The 16,599-nt window shown below is 36.6% G+C and overlaps 1 long non-coding RNA gene across 2 annotated transcripts; it reads left to right on the top strand.

Moving 5' to 3' along the window:
• The first annotated feature begins 13,592 nt into the window (after window positions 1-13,592).
• LOC106426068 lies at window positions 13,593-15,870 on the top strand. 2 transcript variants are annotated; one of them, XR_001285245.3, is made up of 5 exons: window positions 13,593-13,944; window positions 14,063-14,170; window positions 14,490-15,187; window positions 15,289-15,643; window positions 15,730-15,870. It is a non-coding gene; the product is annotated as an uncharacterized LOC106426068 (long non-coding RNA). The 2 variants fall into 2 exon arrangements; XR_001285246.3 differs by lacking the exon at window positions 15,730-15,870 and having other exon boundaries at window positions 13,605-13,944; window positions 14,063-14,101; window positions 15,289-15,593.
• Window positions 15,871-16,599: the final 729 nt, after the last annotated feature.

Here is a 16,599-nt window from a genome sequence, read left to right as displayed (position 1 = left end):
TTGATCACAAGATGTGATTCTATAGCATCAATATAAGTGTGATGCAATCCAGAAGGAAGTTCTGGAAATTTTTCCAGTACAAGGCCTTTGCCTGATTTTTCAGAAGTTATATACAAATACTTCTTTCCATTCTCAGTTGCAGACTGAGTGTTATACCCTTGACGGTATATATCTTTGAAACTCAACAAATTTCTCTTAGAATTTGGAGAATATAAGGCATTATCTATGGAAAACTTTGTTCCATTAGGCAACATAAAGTTTGCCTTGCCAATTCCTTCGATCAGGTCTGTAGGACCTGATATTGTGTTTATAGTCATTTTTACTGACTTTAAAGTAGAGAAATATCTCTTATCCTTCAGTATAGTGTGCGTTGTGCCACTATCTGGTATGCAAACTTCTCTACCAATTTGTTTAGTTGTTGTTCCATTTGCTTTCTTATCCATTTCTGTAACACACAGTTAATATCAATAAAGAAAATAAACTTTCATAAGTAAACATATTATGCATCAATAACAAGTACACAATAATTATACATTAGATATTTTGAAATACAACATTATTTTGAAAGTGAAATACATAATATTTTATGGCATCACTAGGCATTATTAAGCTTGATCAGTACAAGCACTTCAATTATTTTGATGAGTGGCCTCGTCGAAATCTCCCATAAAGTCAGAGGATTCGAGGTATGTCGATGTTGTACCCACAAGGTGTTCATTGAGATTTACTTCCTTTGCCTTGCCTTTAATAGATTCTTGGTACAATTGGCATAGATGCCGAGGAGTTCGACATACTTGAGACCAGTGTCCCTTCGATCCACATCTGTAACAGACGTTCTCATTTTTATGAGTAGGGTTTTCTTGGGTTTCTTTCCCTTTTACCCGATCAGATCGATTCCATGTGTTGGATCCCCTTCCTCTTGGGTTGTTACTCCTTTCATGGTTGCGGTTAAATCGATAACCACGACCACGACCACGACCAAAACCACGATTGTGACCACGGCCACGACCACGCCCACGATAGGAATAATTTCCTTTTTCCGGATTTTTTATATCCGTTGCATTTACCTCAGGAAATGCTTTGGTTCCCGTGGGTCGGGCATTGTGGTTTTTAATGAGGAGTTCATTATTTCTCTCCGCTATCATAAGCGCCACAACGAGTTCAGAGAACCTCGTATACCCACAATTTCTATATTGTTCTTGTAGAACATAATGATTTTTGTGGAACGTTTGGTAAGTTTTCTCGAGCATTTCTGCTTCCGAGACAGGCTTACCGCAATAATCTAATTGCGCCGCTATTCTCAATATAGCGGAATTGTACGTTTCCACTTTTTCAAAATCTTGAAATCGTAGATTTTTCCACTCATCGAGTGCATGGGGGAGAGTAATTTTCTTTTGGTTATCAAACCTCTCCTTCAGAGCTTTCCAAAGATCTAATGGATCTTTGGTTCTCACATAATCATGCGTAAGATTTTCATCTAGATGTTCTCAGAAATATCACGGCCTTATCCTTTTCATGAGAGGTTGATATATTGCCGTCTTTTATTGTTCCGAGTATTTCTTCAGAATCTAGATGAAGCTCCATGTTTGTAACCCATGCCGTGTAGTTTGTCCCAGTTACTTCCAATGCCGGAAACTGAAGTTTCTCGATTTTTGCCATTTGTATTTCTAAAGCACATAAATAAAATTATTAGAATATTATTCATATTAAAAGGAACCGTTTACATTAATCATGCAAGCAATTACAAGGAGAAGCGATGTAAAGAAAATTAAACCGATATTCATCTTAAATTCACTCGGAGTAAATTCTCCAACGAATAAACCATAAATAGAAACACAAATAAAAATGGCACATAAAAACAAAAGTGCGCGAATCATCTTTCTTGAAATGAAATATCGGAGGAGAGCGATTTGAAATTTTTTGAGAGAAGATGAAATGTTTTGGATGATAAAATGGAGTGAAAATGAGTTGTATTTATAGATGAAAATTACTGTTCATGACCGTTGGAGAAAGGGAAAATTTTTGAAAAATTTTCTTTGTGACCGTTGGGGTTAAATCGAGTGCACTAAAAATCAGTCTGAAAATATCGTATTAAACAGTCAATCAAATCTATAAAATTTCATAAAATTAAAAATTACAGCAATGAAATATTTATGTTATGACAACAAATCATGCGAAGGCTCAGCCGATCAATGCAGAATAATAAATAAATTATACGGCGGCTCGGCCGACCAATTAATAATAAACAGAATATAAGGCGGCTCGGCCGACCAATAAATAATAAACAGAATATAAGGCGGCTCGGCCGACCAATAAATAATAAACAGAATATAAGGTGGCTCGGCCGACCAATAAATAAATTAAATTACTACTAAATAATATAGGCGGTATTCCGGCCATTATAACATGATATAAATAATAGTAGAGGCGGTATACCGACCATTATAACAGGGTATAAATGATACAAATAAATTTTTCCGAATCGCAGAGTGATCGTGCTGATAACTGATAACGTGTTATAAAAAGAACTTGTATTTTATTGTATTGCAGAAATTTAGATAAGGGCAAAATTTTATACCCGTAGAAATTTTAACACTGATATAGGAAGAGAGAATTTCTTATTATAGAGAGAGAGAAGAGATTGAGGCGTGTTTTACAATGAACGAAAACGTTCGTATATATAGAAAGAAATTTACTGTGCAAATAGTGCAGCGGACCCCACATCTTTTTATATTTTCAACGAAACACGGCTGCACCTTATTTTTGACTTTCGTAACAATAATTGAGTTTTTGCACTGGATAACTATAGAAGCTTCGAATGGAATGCATATCAAATTAATGCAGATCAAATTAATGCAGATCAAACACAAAATGCAGATCAAACCGGTTAAAATAATTTATCGAGTTAACAATAATTTTTAAGTTAAATATCTAAAACAAAAAAAAAACTACAAATTCGTATCAATAGTTTTTATTATTTTAATAAATACATGCATGTGTTATAGTACATATAATAAATTGTTAAAAAATATTTATTATGTGCCTCAATTATTTTAACTTATGTTATTGGATGTATATATATGACATAACCTGAAAAATCAGTTAAACACGATATTGAAAATACATGAATGTATATATATCTAAGAATGAATACGATTTATATTAAAAAAATTAAATGCTTGTAAAACTAACTATTTAAATTTAAAAAGACATGCAATCAATAGTATGTATGATTTTATTTAATTTATTTCTATAAAAATATAATCAAATGACATTATAGTTTCTGTATAAAAAATATTAGTTAATTATTGTATGTTAATTATCAACAACAATAAAAATCAATTGTAGCCTATATGTTTTTTGTTTATCTAACTATTATATTTAATTATTAGTGTAATTATATATTTTAATATTATACAGAAAATAATGTGCATAAAAATTTATACAAAAAGACAAAAATTCATATGTAAATTAAATATATATATGTGTTAGTGAAATTTAATAAAATTTATTATATATTTTTTTTTGTCATCAACAGACAGATTCATATAAACTCTGCGAACCAAACCGGTAACTTTGCATCCATGTGAACGACGAAAGACGATTGTTTTCTAGCACATCTTGCTAGACTATCCGCCTTTTGATTTTCCGTCCGGGGTACATGAATGATCTCTGAGCTAGTAAAACGTGTCTTCAGTAGCTTTATGTCGTGCATGTAACTCTCAAACGCCGGTCATTCCTCTGGTTCCGAAACCATCTTCACCAATTGAGAACAATCCGTAGCAAATGTAACCTGAAACTGATGTAAATTCCTCATACATTCCATTGCTCATATCAAAGCTTCCATCTCTGCATGAAGAGGTGAATGACATGCCCTAGTATTCCTTGCACCCATCAATCCCTGAAAGCCCTCGAGTATGCTATACCATCCTTGACCTGAATAAGGTTCTTTATCTTTCCAGGAACCATCTATAAAACACCAACGACCAACCCTCGGCTGCCGATTCAAAACCTCATTCTGTGGTGGAGCCTGCGTAGTCTTAATCACCAGCCCAAAGTGTTGATTCAGTTTCTGCAAGCTTAAGTGTATCTCTTTGGTCAATATCCAAATTACTAAAGACCTTATTATTCTTTCCTTTCCAAATATACCATAGTATCCATGCAAAATTATGATCTTCCATCTTCGGGAGTACCCTCCAGAAAAGATGATCCATATTTGTAAATAGTGAACTTGTGGGAAAGTAAACTGGGTTAGACAGTATCTTTGACAAAGCTAAAACTTGACGCGCATGAGGACACTCAATAAACACATGATTTATTGGTTCCTCCTCAGCTCCACATCTAATACAACAAATATCTCCCTTCATTCCTCTTGCTCGTAGATTCTTCTTATAAATATATATAAATATGTCATTTTATATATTTGTATAAGAAAATTCATCTTACAACTTTATTTAAAAAATGAAAATAGAAAAAACTTAAACTTTAGTGGACTTTTGATATGCTAAAGAAGAAAAATGTAGAGTAGTATGAAGTATTTAGAGGTAAAGGAAAAAAGTAATTGTTACACTACAGGAAAACATCACCTTAACGAGGGCGGTTTTCCTCGTTATTTCGTCGTAAAAGAGGCTTTACGACGAAATAGCGAGGAAGCGCGTTTGCTCGTTACTCGTCCGTCGTAACACATATTTCCTCGCTAATTCGTCGTAACTTAGCGAGGAATATATTTCGTCGTAAAGACGAAGTAGGGCGATTCGTCGTAAAGACCACGTCAATATTCCACGCAAAGACGTCGCTACAATTCCTCGTAAATACCTCGAAATGAGTTCCTCGTAACCTACACGTAAATACCTTGAAAGAGTTTCCTCGCAAAATACACGTAACAACCACGAAACGATTTCCTCGTAAAATACTCGTAAACCTTTCCTCGTTATTTCCTCGCAAATGTTTCCTCGTAAAATAGTCGTTAATTGTTTCTCGTCATTTCCTCGTAAGGTTTCCACGAAAAGAGGTCGTACATTAGCTACGAATTTACTTCGTTTTTATTATTTTTACAGAATTTAAAAATATAATTAAAAAATAATTAAAATTATTTAATTTAATAATAAATTAAAATTTAAAATAAAAACAAATCAAAATGAAAATATTTTATATATAAATAAGTTTTGAATTTATATAATACAACAACAAAAAAAAACTAAGGGTCGTTCATCGCCCGGTAGAATTCATCACTCCTCCTCGTAACATCCGCCTCGTTATGTACGTCGGATAACTCGCCTTGAATGGGATGTTGTTGTCGCATGTTCCTCAACATGGACTCCCATTCCGGATTTGTGGCCGCAATAACGTCCAAGAAACCCTCGACTCCACCCATACGAGATTTTGTCGCGGTCAACTCGTTACGCAGCTGAGCGGACTCTCTACGCAGCTCAGTGACTTCATCATCCCGTCGCTGACCATAAGACGATGTCGCTCTCGGAACATCGTTGACGGAACCAATACCCAACGTCCGTCCCTTTTGTTAGGGACAACCTTAAAAACAAAAAATAAATATTGTAAGTAAAAATTTAAAGTTAAATTAAATGAATAATAAAAATAATTTTTTTGAAAATTTACCTCCTCGTAAATCTTATCCACGTCAAGTGTGGATAAGGTGACGGGTAATCCGTCGGTAGACTGCTGGGTCAGCTGAGTCTGGCGGTCTTCAACCCGAGCAACTACGTCGTTGTAGATTTGCTCGGACTTGCCATCTACAAATACGCCCGCCTTGTTCTTGTGGGTCCTCTCGTAAAGTTCCATAAGAGAAGGGAGATGTCCCGTCTCTTTGGCCTAAAAAACAGTTAAGAAAGTTAGAATAAATTAATATATATATTAAAAAAATTATTTAATAAAATATTTAATTACCATTTCCAAACGGACACCGGCGTGGGGTTTTTGGCCCGTAGTGTGAAGCATCGGCCCGTTCCCGTGCTCATCGACCGTGTTACGGGAGTTAGAGCAAGCCTGGGCGATTCTAATGGAATCAGGAAGGCGCCAATAACGGATGAGGCCATCCCACACATCCGTGGTGAGCTCAGCGGGTTTGCCACGCTCATACCCCTTCACGATCCAGTCACCCTTCCAGTTGGAGACCGTGTCCAACAAGCGAACTTTCGCCTTCGCGTTAAACTTCTTCCTCACCCTCTCAGTGATCCCCAAGGCCCAAGTATATTTTTGCTGTTGGAAAAATAAATTAACAATTAGTTTTTTAGAAAGTATATATATAAATCATGAAAAAATTAAAGTATATATAATTAATTAATAGAAACTTACAGCGTAAATTTTGAACCACGTCTTTCTGACGTAGTGAGGCGTCTTACTCCAGTTTGGATGTGGCATGGAGAAGTAACCCTTGATCGTGTCGGTTACGTCCGATGCAAGACATCCGTCAACCCCCCACCTGGAAAATACAAATTTAAAATATAAATTATTTTTTAATGTTATAAAAGAAATTTAAACGAATTAAAAAAAAAATTAATGCAACATACCACAAAGTTCCGTCCGGTCGGTCTGGGTCGATGACTGGTAAACCTTCTCTGCCTGGCAGACTGAGAATGTCCTCTACAGTGTACTGCGAGTAAGGAGCACTCGGAGGCACCATCAAATCAGGATGAATATCGGCGGCCATCGGAGGTGCCATCGGAGGAGGCACAGGAGGAGGCATCGGAGGAGGCACATGAGGAGCCGATGGTGCAGTAGAAGAAGTAGACCCAGAGACTCTCTGAGTGTACTGAGTCTCGGGGACAGTCTCCTGGCCCGAAGAACTGGGAGCGGAAGAAGAGGCCGGGTCTAAACGACTACCCGGCTCACCGAAGATCTCTCTGTAATGGGCAGTAAGTCTTCCTTTTCGAACCTGGAAAAAAATGAAATTTTTAAAATTAACATCAACAATATATTTCCCAACATTATCCACATAATCAACACTAAACAACATAAAATCCGCAAACCTATCTAAATTCCCTATACTAACCACCTAATCTATCATAAACTAACCAAATTAGAGAGGAATCAGAGAGGCTAACCATTGCTACGAAATGGAGAGGAAGTAGAGAGGAAGTAGAGAGGAAAGAAAGAGTGAGCGCTCGGGTGTATATATAAGATTACATATCGTCGCAAATTCCTCGTAAGTTTACGACGAAATAGCGAGCAGTTACAAAGGCCCGTCTTTTTTTTACGAGGAAATTGCGAGGAATCACAAAGGCCCGTGTTTTTTTATACGAGGTATTAACGACGATTTACCTTACGAGGAATTAACGAGGCTTGCTTTCCTATAAATATACCCACAACTCTCACTCTCAAACCACACACAAACTCCCAAATCACACCTTATCTCAAATCACAATCCTCAAAAAAATCCTATTCAAATTATAAATATTTGAAAAAAATAGGAAAAGGAGAAGATATTAGAATTCATGTGGGCGAGACTTACGTATTATAATTGCTAGAAGTCTTGCCACATGTTAATCTGGTATTTCTCTCCTTTTCTTTTTTTTTCAAGTTTGTACACTACGAGATATTTACGACGATTTGTACTTACGTGGAATTAACGGGTTTATGTATAAATCCGTTTACGTGGTCTTTACGACGATTTCTGCTTACGTGGAATTAACGAGTGTTTTGTTTAAATCATTTTACGTGGTAGTTACGACGATTTCATCCTACGAGGACTTTACGACGATTTGTGCTTACGTGGAATTAACGAGTGTTATGTTTAAATCCCTAGAATCCGAAACCCGAAACCCGAAACCCAAAACCGAAACCCGAAACCCGAAACCCCATACCCGAAACCCCAAACCCCAACCCCCAAACCCGAAACCCGAAACCCAAACCCCCATATTTAATTTTCTACTTCATATATTCCAAACCCCATATTTAATTTTAAGTTTCGTCGTTATTTTTAACGAGTGTTATGGTTAAATCCCTAGAACCCGAAACCCGAAACCCAAAACCCAAAACCCGAAACCCGAAACCCGAAACCCGAAACCCGAAATCCAAAACCCGAAACCCCAAACCCCGAACACCTAAACCCGAAACCCCAAACCCGAAACCAAAAACCCGAAACCCAAAACCCGAAATCCAAAACCCGGAACCCCAAAACCCGAAACCCCAAACCCCAAACCCGAAACCCGAAACCCCAAACCCCAAACCCCATATTCCTTATTTTCTACTTCATATATTCCAAACCCCATATTTATTTTTAGGTTTCGTCGTTATTTCCTCGTTGTATTACGTTATATTTACGACGATTTCATCCTACGTGGTTTTTACGACGAATTCATCCTACGTGGTATTTACGACGATTTAGTCCTACGTGGAATTAACGAGTCCTTCGTCGTTATTTACTCGTTGGAATACGAGGACTTTACGACGATTTAAGCTTACGTGGAATTAACGAGTGTTATGTTTAAATCCCTAGAATCCAAAACCCGAAACCCGAAACCCCAAACCCCATATTCCTTATTTTCTACTTCATATATTTCAAACCCCATCTTTATTTCCATTCCAAACCACAATTCCCACATTTGCTTATTCATAAAACAAACTCCCACATTACCTTATTCATAAAACAAACCCCACATTATCTTATTCATAAAACAAACTCCCTCATCTTATTCATAAAACAAATACATCAATCGGATACATCGACATTCTCGTCATCACTAGAAACATCATCATTTTCATTAAACTCGTCTTCAACAGCTTCGTCTGTGGCATCATCGGTAAGATCTTCGTACTCGTGATTATGCGGATCAATGAGAAGGATATCATCAATTTCTTGTTCAGGTTCCTCAACTTCATTTATCTGTTCTTCTTGCAATGGTGGTTCTTCTCCACTGATGATTCGTCCTCGAGGTGTAACTTTGATTACTGCTAACCAATTTATACCTGAATCTCTCATCCGAGGGTATGGAAGGAAGCTAACTTGGTCTGCTTGTGAAGCTAAGATGAAAGGCTCGAATTTGTTGTACCTTCGTCCACCGTTGACATCAACTACACCGAATTTGTTAGACCGAACACCTCTGTTGACGACGGGGTCGAACCATTCACATTTGAAGAGGACGCATTTCAGCTTCAGTATCCCTGGAAATTCGACTTCAATAATCTCCGTCAAGATCCCGTAGAAATCTGTTTCCCCTTTCACACATATTCCATAGTTACTGGTCGCCCGTTGTCTACCATAGTCATATGTATGAAAAGTATAGCCTCGTGTGAAATACATCTGTGATGTGGTGACCTTTACAAGTGGAGATTGAATTACTTCGTGTAACCACTTAGGATAATCTGCATCGTCGTCGTCATAATCAACCTGCAAAAATAAAGAGAATGTTAATGAAATACAGATAATGTATGAAATTTTTTTAGTTAATACCTGATTCCGCAACCACTTAATGAAGTGTTGATCTTTCCTTTTGTCTACGTCACTTGTGGATATACCAGGAAATGTTTCTTCGACTTGAGAAACAAATAGGCTGTAAAATCACATTTTATAGGAATGAATCTCTCGCAATTATACAATTAATTATACTTATATGTGTTTCGAAGTGTCAATATATGTTACCTTTCAAAATAACGAATCAATGGATCTTCGCAATTGAGTAGAATATAGGTGTGTGCACTATGAGCGTCTTGTTCACTCGACCACCAAACCTCTTTAGACTTCCCACCGAGTCGCCCAATCTGGCTAAAGATGTCTGGAACACCAGCAACTGCATATGTTGGCGCAACACCACCATCATCATATCTTCTTGGAGCTCTTCTCCGTGTACGTACTTTTGACGCAAAGTAGTACGATGTGAAGTGAGAAACTTCTTCCGTCAAACTTCCAGCAATTATAGAACCTTCAACTTTGGCGAGGTTCTTTGCTTTTCCCTTCAAATATTTCATGGCTCGCTCATACTGATACATCCATCCGTAATGTACAGGTCCACGAAGCAATGCCTCATATGGGAGGTGGACAGCTAGATGCTCCATGACGTCAAAAAATCCGGGAGGAAATATCTTCTCCAAGTTGCACAATAAGATGGGAATGTTCTCCTGAAGCTGTTCCACAACTTCTTCTTTAAGAGTGCGTGTGCTCAGATCCCTGAAAAATGCTCCAATGCCTTTTATATTCAAAAAAAAATTAAACACATTGTTAGTCATATATTATTTTGTAAATTATTGTGATATAATACACTACGTACCTGCAAGTGCTTCATGTACGTTTGTTGGAAGTAGCTCCGCAAATGCAAAGGGCAGTAGTCGTTGCATAAATACATGACAATCATGACTCTTCATCCCGGAGAACTTTTGACCCTTTTCAACACATCTAGAGAGATTCGAAACATACCCATCGGGGAACTTCACTTCTGATGCCACCCAGTTGAACAACACCGACTTTTTTTCTGAAGATAATCTGAATATCGGAACGGGAACTTGTCCATTGCTTTTAATATGTAACTCGCTTCTTGAGCAAATATCCGGCAAGTCCAACCTCGATTTTATGTTGTCTTTTGTCTTCCCTGGGACATTCAATATTGTATTCATGATGTTCTCAAAGAAATTCTTCTCTATATGCATCACATCGAGGTTGTGGCGCAGAAGAAGATCCTTCCAATATGGCAACTCCCAAAATATACTCTTCTTGTGCCAGTTGTGATGAACACCGTAAGAATCTGGCATATTACGAGGGACATGCCAATTACCACCCCAACGAACTGTTTCGTTAGCTCCGTAGTAGTCGATTTGCGCTTCAATTTGTTCTCCAGTTAGATATGGAGGAGGAGTGTCTCTCACAACCCTTTTGTGCCTAAACAAATTCTTGTTTCTTCGGTAAGGATGGCCAATGGGAAGAAATCGACGGTGACAATCAAACCAACTTGTCTTCCTACCATTCTTCAGTTGAAACGCATCTGTCGTTCCATTACAATATGGACAAGCTAATCTCCCATGTGTAGTCCATCCAGACAACATCCCATAGGCAGGAAAATCACTTATGGTCCACAAAAGCATCGCTCGCATCGTAAAATTCGTCTTCGTTGAACAGTCATACGTCCTCACCCCTGTTGACCACAAATCCTTCAACTCTTTTATCAGTGGTTGTAGGAAAACATCCAGGGACCTTTTTGGATGGTTCGGACCAGGTATTAATATGGTCAAGAATAGTAACTCCCGTTGCATGCACATCTCCGGTGGCAGGTTGTATGGAGTAAGAAAGACTGGCCACAATGAATATTGTCTCCCTGACATTCCGAACGGACTAAATCCATCTGTGCATAATCCGAGATACACATTCCGGATATTGCTAGCGAAATCTGGATGTACTTTGTTGAAATGTTTCCTGGCTCTTGCATCTGATGGATGAGTCATCTCACCATCCGTCTGAGTATGCTCGGCATGCCATCTCATCTTTCCAGCAGTCTGCTCTGATTGATACAATCTTTTCAATCTATCTGTAATTGGTAGGTACCACATCCTTTGGTACGGTACCCTATTACGTCCCCTTCCTTGCGGCTTGAATCGTGGCTTCTTGCAGAATCGACATTCTTCTAGCTTCTCATCATCTCCCCAATAGATCATGCAGTTGTCGATGCAAACATCTATCATCTCCGAAGGCAACCCAAGACTATAAACCAGTTTCTGAATCTCATAATAAGAATCAGCAGACACATTGTCTTCCTAAACAAGTCCGCCCATTCGTTCATGCAACTTTCAGGTAGATTGTGATCAGTTTTAATATTCATCATTCTAGCAGCTAACGACAATTTAGAGAGACCTTCTCTACAACCACTGTAAAGTGGTTGATTCGCCGCGTTTAACATTTCGTAAAACTTTTTTGCATCTATATTAGGTTCTTCATCTTCATCATGAGCTACGAATGCATCAGCTACCATATCATGAACCCTATCATAATCTACCATCTCCTCCTGATGGTAACTATGTTCATTATGCAAATGATGATCAATCGGTTCTTTTTCCTGAAAATTGCTATTACTACTACTTGCTTCATTCTGATCATAATTAAAACCTTCTCCATGTTGAAACCAGATATAGTAATTTGCCGTGAAACCTCTATTTATTAAATGCTTCCAAACATTTTAACGATTTGCCAGTTTCGAATTGTTGCATTTCCGACAAGGACAGAACATCTTACCACTTTCTTGGGCGAGCGGTGTTGAATCTGCTTGATGCATAAATGTCCCGGAGCCAGCCATTTTTTTTCTTTCACGTTTTTTGTTGTTGGTGTGTTTAAAATGATGTTCAAACATCCATATTTATAGGAAAATTCGAATCTGGTAGTTGTAATTTTGCTATGAATTTACGACGAAAATTAATTAGGTGGGCAAAAAAAACGTGTAACACCTATAAAGTTGGTGGATTCAAAAATTTCCTCGCTAAATACACGTAAACTATTACCTCGTAAATACCACGCAAAGTTTACGTCGTATTTACGAGGAAATAGTTTTTCCTCGTAAAATACTCGTAAAATTACATCCACTTTACGAAGAAACAGTTTTGTCGTTACGTTACGAGGAAATAACGATGACTTTAGTTTTTCACGTAAATTCGTCGTAAACTCGACGCAAATTTACGAGGATTGTTTTTCCTCGTTAATTTTCTTCGCTAAGTATGTCTTTTCTTGTAGTTTTTAAGAACACAAGGAAAGAGGAGCATGCATTAGCTACCTGTGTTGGACCACCCCATATTTTCCTCTTATATGCAGAACACATTTTTTTATCACATAAGTTACCCTGCATACATGTCTCACTATTTTTTAATATTATAATATGTTCTGCATTATTTATGTTGATTGAGAAAATATACAGAACAATCTGCATATCATTTCTGTCTGCATTTATACTGCATTTATCATGTATCTCATTCAAATTCACAGTATGAATGGAGACACAGATCATTGGCAGATGTCCTGCATAGTGGCAGATGTCCTGCATTTGTGTACAGCAAACACCAATCACAGTTTTTTATGTTTCTAAGAAAAAAATGCAGGAGACCGGCTAAAGATAATTTTTTTTTGTCTTTATCCGTGTAAAAGCAGATGATCTGCCTTTGCTTCTACCATCCACACTTTTGATGCAGTTCAACGATTCTACCATTTGTTCACATTATAACTAAATTAATTTTCAAAATATTAATTCATCACATTATAAATAAAACCAGTTACGACTTTACTAGTTCCATACTTCGATCAAAAAAGGTTCTAGACAAAAAAAACTCTTATGATGTGTAGTGTGGCATTTAAAATAAAATAAAAATAAAAAGTATATATATATATATATATATATATAATAACTGAAAATGGAAAATTTGTCATATTTTACTTCAACACATTAAAAAAAAGTGTGTATATATAGAGATATTTTAAAAAAATAATTTTAATGTCAAAAGGAGATATTAAAAAAAAAATTAAGGTAAAAGAGTTATATAATCTATATATATATAATTCTCCTGGGGTGTCCACGTGGAAACTCTATCTCTACAGAGACAACACGTGTCCTCATCTTTGCACCAACCCGGGCTTAAGTTTGTTTAAGACGAGATCTCTTCGTTGGGCTTCGGTTTACATTAGAGGAAAGGCCCATGCTCTGCACGAGGACTAACCCTAATTCACGTGTTCTCTCATCCTCAACTCATCCAATCTTTAGCTCGGCCGAAACAGTTCTAAGGTCATCTCCGGCAGCGTCGTTACCTCATCATACCACCGCTAATCCCATCCGCAGCTTTGTTGACCGACTGTGTTGTGACATACCGGAGAAGGAAATCCAAAGACGTTACACATGTCCGTGGAGTCCAAACGTCGTTAAAGCTTTAACGCCAGCATTAACAGCAGCTTCCCACTCCTCTCACGATCTCAGATTCAATGCCTCTCTCATCCCTTCAATAGAGTGAATCTGCGAGTATAAATATGTAAGATTCATCCCCTGCAAATCAAAAATTCAATCCTTTATTTTATTAACTAGGTTCACAGTGAAGACCAAATTTGTTGAGATCGCAGAGAGCATTAACGTTGAATCTCTCTTTGTAGTTATGGTCAACTCTGAGGAAAAGACAAAGAAGAGCAAAGGTGACTCCTTTCTTGGCATGTTCGTTGAATCTTTGTCACTTCTTAAGATTTCACGCACACACACATCAGGTCTATCATATTTAAGTATTTTCATCTCTTTTAAAATATATGTCTTCAAGCTTTCAGTTGTACCGTAAGACAACATCATTTGGTCTATTAAATTTTCTACATATTTAGATGGTTTTCACAATCAAATCTTCAGAATTTATTTTGTTCTTTCTGGATAATTTGTCTCTTGACTCTTGAGTAAGGAAATGAATTAGATATATTCTCCTTTGATTTATGTTTGTATAGATAACAAATTGAACTCCTGCATAAAGTTACAATATCGGAGTTTCATGACTGCCTTTTCATATGTTTTCTTTGTATGCACATGCTTTCATGGCAGGGATAGTGGATAGTCAGGCTCTCAAGTCGCATTCATGATGATGCCACCATAGACGAGAGAAGACATAAAGCTAGCTACAGTTTTGAAAACAGTAAAGAACTTGAATGTTGAAATTCCATATGTCTACTTCAGCAAAGTACCTTCTCATTACGGCGTTTCTTGCTTCAAGAAACCAACCCAGCAATGCTAGATTCCTGGATGTTTGACTCCACAGAGGGCATGGATAATCGTAAAAGAAAGCAGAAGTAAGTTTTAAAAACAGTATATGTGTTTCTGCTTTGGCGTATGTTTCTTAACTGAAAATTATTTGATTACTGAATTTGATGCAAGTGTACGTATGATATCTGAATAGAATCTGATGTTTTTTCTTGGTGATGTTTCCTTCCCGGGCCTCTGAGAAATGGATGGAAAAGAAAGAACTTGCAGAGCAGGAAGCAGTCAAGAGCCTGAAAGCTTTCCGCTGGAGAGACTATTGGCAATGCTCCAGTGCGTGCGTTGTGTCTTTAGGAGATTCTTCATTTGGCGAAGAGGAAGTAGGAGAAAAAGAAGATATGGGGAACGACAAAGAGAATAACATGTTGTATGGTATTCTGCTTCAAGTGTTGAGTCTTGCAAAATTCATAATCAAAAGCGGAAGCCGCCCGTTAGAAGGTTCTTTCAGGCACCGTTCCATGGTGTCTCATGATCCGTCTCTGAAGGTAACACACTTTATTTGCAACTATAGAATCTTATAATCATAGGGTGATACAAAGATAATCTTCTGATGCACCGTGTGTTTTGCCATTGGTTTGGTTTATAGGTTACGAGAAGCCTGAGCTTTCCACTGTCCAAATACTTCTACAGCAAAGTGTGGCAAAAGATTTGACAGAACTAGAGGTATATGTCTTTGTTTCTAAACACAAAAATAATGTGGTATATATTCCTCGAAAAGTTGCGATGTGGATGCTATGCATCTAATCAAGATAGGCTTGATTTTGTTATGGGATTCTACGACATTAGAATTTAGTAAGAGTATAAGAATAGCTAAATAACTTCCATCGTTGGCTTATACATATGGCTTTGTTTTTTGTTTGATTAAATGGGCTATATAGTGGATCTTAGACACTGATGATAGTGTATTAGCGTTTTCGCCACTATTTTGGACAAAAATTCAAGTAAGTATTTTGGAAAATCGAATCACTTCCATCTTCATCTTTCTTGGGGACCTCGCCACTGTGATGTCGATCTATGTTTCATGTAGTTGCTATGAAGGTGCGGCAGCGTAACCGTAGGCTGCATGACTACTTTTAACACCAATGATCCACTTTATCTCATTCAATACACTTATGTACGAAAACTAAACCTATAAATAAGGGTGTTCGATTCTCACAGATTCATCAAATTTTTCTTCTCAATTATTATAATCTGTAGAAAACCAAAGCCTATTGCTTCTGCTCGCTGAATTGAAAGCAGGTTGTTATTCGATGGCTCCTACTATGACAGCTTCCTCGGACGCCGGTGAAGAACCAGTGATGGGACTCATCAAGAAAAATCTTCGTGCTTTCCGTAAGAAATACATCTAGATCACTCAAATGGAATAATTAATCTCTCAAAGGAAAAAAAACTAAACAAGGATCAACAAGAAGTCATGTGTTCCAAATTTTGATGTTATATATCAAAAACAAATTCAGAAAAGTAATACCTTAACATTCTAAATATATCTATATAAAAATAGAATGAACTAATTTTATCTATATAGACTATTATATTCTTTATTTTATATTTTAAATTTAAATATGCTTATTGAGTATCTCAAATGAATATCATCTTTAATATATAGAGACAATTATATTATTTATTTCTATTTTAATAATGTACTTATTTAATTTTAAAATGAATATACTTTTCGTCAATTAATTAAAAAAATTTTTTCATCAAAAATACTAAAAATAATAAAATTTAATACATTTATATTTTGAATATTTACAAATATGAATTTTAATTTTTAAATAAATATAAATACAGTAACAAACATTTTCATAATTATAATATTTTAAATATGCATATAATTTTCTTTTAGAAAAAAAAAATATATATAAGCAAAAAAATAATTTTATTTGAGGATAAAACA

This window comes from Brassica napus, chromosome C9, assembly GCF_020379485.1.
Source record: "Brassica napus cultivar Da-Ae chromosome C9, Da-Ae, whole genome shotgun sequence".
In the NCBI taxonomy this organism is placed as follows: Eukaryota; Viridiplantae; Streptophyta; class Magnoliopsida; order Brassicales; family Brassicaceae; genus Brassica; species Brassica napus.
The sequence above is the reverse complement of the archived record's forward strand: the minus strand, read 5'-3'. Positions and strand labels throughout refer to the sequence as shown.